Source organism: Trichosurus vulpecula, chromosome 8 (assembly GCF_011100635.1).
Source record: "Trichosurus vulpecula isolate mTriVul1 chromosome 8, mTriVul1.pri, whole genome shotgun sequence".
Lineage (NCBI taxonomy): Eukaryota > Metazoa > Chordata > Mammalia > Diprotodontia > Phalangeridae > Trichosurus > Trichosurus vulpecula.
Genome location: NC_050580.1, coordinates 85,306,066 through 85,311,359, shown reverse-complemented (window position 1 = coordinate 85,311,359; position 5,294 = coordinate 85,306,066). Strand labels below are relative to the sequence as shown.

The following is a 5,294-nucleotide window of genomic DNA, read 5'->3' as shown; positions in this document are numbered from 1 at the left end:
ATAAGTAAAGTCAAAGAAGCAGAGGAACTATGAGTGTGGGAAACCGAATGAACTATCTGATTTCCATTGTGACTAAGTCAAATATACCAAAATATAGTGAAAATACTGAGTTTGGAGTTAGGAGACATGAGTTCAAATTCTGGTGCTTTTACTATGTGTTTGACCATAGACAAGCCATTTCACCTCTATGTTATTGTTTCTTCATCAGTAAAAAGAGGGATTGGGACTCTAAAGTAACTACCAACTTCTTATTTTTTTAGAACTAAACCATTTATTCAGACACCAGAGAACCATATCCCACAAGCCATTTATCCAGTCAGTCCACTTGATCATAACAGCAAGGAACCCAAAACATTCAATACACAAGATAACAACCTGGAGCATGGCCATCCCCAAACCTCTCAGACCCCCCTCTGGGGTCTTCCCAAAACAAAGTCACAGTACAGCTAAGTCAGCCTGTTCAGTTCTAACAATTACGAGGGCGGCCATTAGCAGCCATTAGTAGCCATAACATCTTTCTCTCTATCAGCATTTCCTGTGACATAACTTCCTTTTCCTGCCAGGAAGCTCCTCCCACCACATATGACATATGCTTCCTGTGACATAAGCAGATCACATGGTATATTAACGGGTGGGAAAGATCTTCAAATCTAATTGCTACTACGACATCACAGTCATGAGGAAGAACCAACCCATCTGGCCTACTGGTGTGAGCTTGACAATGCTTTCTGCAATAGTGAAGTGCATGCTGGGCACGACCCCACTCAAACCAAGTCCCAAGAATACTCCTGCTCTTGTTTGCTGGTGTTTGGGTGTGGCAAAATGGTCCCCCTGGGCCACAGTGATGGCAGGACACAGACAATGGAGACATAGATAGTCTGTGGCAGTGGAGAGCAGTAGAATGAGTAATGGAGCCAGGGGACAAAGCTTTCCATGATCAGGAGAGTAATCCCTGAATAGTCCAATTTGGAAAATGACTGAGAGACATTTTCTGAATGACAATAGATGTTATAAAAGAACCAGGAGAAGCTGAAGCACAGCACAGCACAGCACCTAGAAAATAAAAAATATCCCAAAGACCACTTTCTCCTCTAGAGGGGCCATGATCTGAGGATGGTCAAGATTCCCAAAAAGAGAAACAGCACAAAACCAAGCAGATGGGTCTAAATATTACCAGTCTCAGGCATGGAAGGAAGGCACGGGTGATCTGTGACCATGTAGAAGGTAGTCATTTTCCTTCAGCCAGTCAGGGAGCACATCGCATGGGATAATCCATCAGTGTCCTTCCCATACCTTATATACAAACTCCTCCATCTTCTCCTTGGCATGGTGGGCTTGTAGGGGCAATGTCAATACAGGCAACTCCTCTTCTTCTTCTTGGGGTTACTGGACATGTTTGCTTTTCAACTTTCATGGAACTGGGAGTCATTTATTTACACTTCTCTTTTAGTAGTGGTCTTAGCTCAGTGAGCTCCATTGTGTCTGCTTCTCAGTTACTGGCCACTGTCCCATTGCCCTGCCCCACCACAGATCCTTTGCAGGAAGACATCTGGTTGGCACCCCACACATCCAGCAGCTTCAGGATGGTTGAAAGTTGAAGCTTCCCAGTCCTAAGGGGCAGAAATCTCCCTTTGACAGTAAACCAGGTTGAGCTCCAGTGGCAGCAGCAGCGAGAGTGGCTGAGGTGTCTGACTGGGCTGCCTTCCCGGGAGCTACATCCCTTGCACACGCAGTGATGCCAGCCCCTGCCTCGGCCCCAGTGGAGGGAAATCTCTCCCCCTTTTCATGCTTTTCTTGATTATTGTATTTGAAAGTCAAATTTTCTATTCAGCTCTGGGCTTTTCACTGAGAAAGCTTGAAAGTCCTCTATTTTATTGAAAATCCATATTTTGCCTTGGAGCATGATACTCAGTTTTGCTGGATAGGTGATTCTTGGTTTTAATCCTAGCTCCATTGACTTCTGCAATATCGTATTCCAGGACCTTCAATCCCTTAATGTAGAAGCTGCTAGATCTTGTATTATCCTCATTGTGTTTCCACTATACTCAAATTGTTTCTTTCTGGCTGCTTCCAGTACTTACTCCTTGATCTGGGAGCTCTGGAATTTGGCAACAATATTCCTAGGAGTTTTCTTTTTGGGATCCTTTTCAGGAGGCTATTGGTGGATTCTTTCAATTTCTATTTTACCCTCTGGTTCTAGAATATCAGGGCAGTTCTCCTTGATAATTTTTTGAAAGATGATATCTAGGCTCTTTTTTGATCATGGCTTTCAGGTAGTCCAATAATTTTTAAATTATCTCTTCTGGATCTATTTTCCAGGTCAGTGGTTTTTCCAATGAGATATTTTACATTGTCTTCCACTTTTTCATTCCTTTAGTTCTGTTTTATAATATCTTGATTTCTCATCAAGTCACTAGCTTCCACTTGCTCCAATCTCCTTTTTAAGGTAGTATTTTCTTCAGTGGTCTTTTGGACCTCCTTTTCCATTTGGTTAATTCTGCCTTTCAAGGTATTCTTCTCCTCATTGGCTTTTTGGAGCTCTTTTGCCATTTGAGTTAGTCTATTTTTTTAGGTGTTATTTTCTTCAGTATTTTTTGGGTCTCCTTTAGCAAGTCATTGACTTGTTTTTCATGGTTTTCTCACATCACTCTCATTTCTCTTCCCAATTTTTCCTCTACTTCTCTTACTTGCTTTTCCAAATCCTTTTTGAGCTCTTCCATGGCCTGAGACCAATTCATATTTTTCTTGGAGGCTTTTGATGTAGGTCCTTTGACTTTGTTGACTTCTTCTGGCTGTATGTTTTGGTCTTCTTTGTCACCAAAAAAAGATTCCAAAGTCTGAGTCTGAATCTGAGACCATCTTTGCTGCCTGTTCATGTTCCCAGCCAACTACTTGACCCTTGAGCTTTTTGTTGGGATATGACTGCTTGTGGAGTAGAGAGTACTTTGTCCCAGGCTTGAGGGGCTATGCTGCTATTTTCAGAGTTACTTCTACACAACAAGCTCTGCCACAGCAGGGTTCCTTCTCGCCCAAGAACCACCAACCAGGATTGCAGCCCAGATCTAGGCAGGGCAAAGCAGGCTTTTCACTCCTGCTCTAATCTGCCACTTAATTCCTCCCACCAGGTTGGCCTGGGGCCAGAGCAGCTGCTCTGGAAGCAGCCTCACAGCTGCACCACCTCTGCTGCTCCTGGGGTGGTGGCTGACCCAAACTCCTTTCACTCTGTCCCAGCAGCTTTTCCCACTGACCTTCTCTGTTTTTTTGGCGTTTGTGGGTTGAGAAGTCTGGTACCTGCCACAGCTCACTGATTCAGGGCACTATGCCTGTTCTGCCCGGCTCTCAGTCTGGTTGGTCCTGGCACGGCCCATGCTGGGCTTTACTCTTCTCTGCTCCTAGCTCCGTGCAATAGACCCTTCCCAGTGACCATCCAGGCTGTCCTGGGCTGGAATCCTGCTTCCCTTTGCTATTTTTTGGGTTCTGCAGCTCTAGAATTTGTTCAGAGCCATTTTTATAGGTGTTTGGAGGGACCTGGGGTTGAGCTCAAGCAAGTCCCTGTTTTCTAGCCCGTAACTACCAACTTCTTGACTTCAAATCTAAAACTCATCTTTTGTGCCAAATTGCTTCTAAGGACTTTTTTTTTTACTGAGGTCTCCAGATAATAGTGATAAAGAAGCTTATGATAATTGATAGAAAATGTGATCATGATAAAATCACAGAACAAAAGGCAGAAGAAACCTTGGAGATCACTAAGTCTAACCCATTCACTTTACAGATGAGCAAAATAAACCACAATCCAGCGCTTAGCACAGGCATATGGTAGACATTTAATAGATGCTTATCAGCCAAGTGACTAGCTATGCCATGCTGTAAGAGATGCACCAGTTATTCATGTGCTTCTCCTAAGCCCCTCACTTATTAGCAAAGAGTGATTTAGATGCTAAAGAAAGTTTGAGGCACTCCACTACTATGATTAAATTAGATTATTCACCTATATAGTTCAAAAGACAGGGTTGAAAGAAGAGTTCAAAAAATTCAGTTCAAATTGTATACAGTGGTAGAAACATTGTTCAATGATCAACTTTGATAGACTTAGCTCTTCTCAGCAATGGAATGATCTAAGATGATTTCAAAAGACTTGTGGTGGAAAATGCTACCCTCATGTAGAGAAAGAACTATGGAGTCTGAATACATATCGAAGCATACTATTTTCTCTTTTGTTTTGGCTTTTTTCTTCCTTGTGGTTTTTCCCTTTTGTTCTGATTTTTCTTTCACAACATGACTAATGTGGAAATATATTTAATATGATTGTACATGTAGAGTCTGTATCAGATTGCATGCCATCTTCGGGAGGGAGGAGGAGAAGGAGAAAAAAATTGGAACTCAAAATCTTGTAAAAGTGAATGTTGAAAATTATCTTTGCATGTAATTGGGAAAAATAAAATACTATTAAATGGGGGGAAAATTTAGTTCAAGACTGAGTTCAGACATCCAGGATTACATGAATCATAAGACCAGTCTACTCAACAATGCAATTTTTTTAATCTAAGAAATTATTTTTGTTTGGGTCATGTGTCTGCCATCTTTACAGAATTGTTCTTCAACTCTCCATAGGCAGAATATAATCTAGAATTTCAAGGGAACTAAGATATCACATAATCCAACTTCTTCTTTTTACATAGAAGCTGGAAGGCCAGAATAGGGAAATAATTTCCCTGATGCCGCATGGTATTAAATATCAGAGGTAGGTTTAGAACCCAGGACTCCTGATTCCACATGCATTTCTCTCCCCATGATACTGTTGGAGTCCTCTTGCAGTCAGGTGGTGCAATAATTAGAGCATTAGAAATGAAATCAAAATAAAACTTGAGTACAAATCTTGCCTCAGACACTTACTTGCTATTGGACCATGAGCAAGTCACTTGTCCACTGCTTGGGGCAGATAGTTGGCTCAGTGGATGGAGTACCAGGCCTGGAGTCAGGAAGACTCATGTTTTTGAGTCTGAATCCAGCCTCAGACATTAGCTATGTGACCCTGGTAAAGTCACTCAACCCTTTTTGCCTCAGTTTCCTCATCTGTAAAATGAAGCTGGAAAAGGAAATGGTAAACTGTTCTAGGATCTCTGCCAAGAAAACCTCAAATGGGGTTGTGAAGAGTCAGATGTGACTGAACAACTAAACAACAACAGCAAGTCACTTAATCTCTCTAGGTCTCAGTTTCCTTATATGTAAAATAATGGGGTTCAGCTCAAAGGCCTCCAAAGTCTCTTCCAGCCCTATTATTATGATGTTCTCTT

The 5,294-nt window shown here is 42.0% G+C and overlaps 1 pseudogene; it reads right to left on the bottom strand.

The window, feature by feature from the left end:
- Positions 1 to 660: 660 nt before the first annotated feature.
- LOC118829570 lies at positions 661 to 1,549 on the bottom strand (annotated as a pseudogene).
- Positions 1,550 to 5,294: the final 3,745 nt, after the last annotated feature.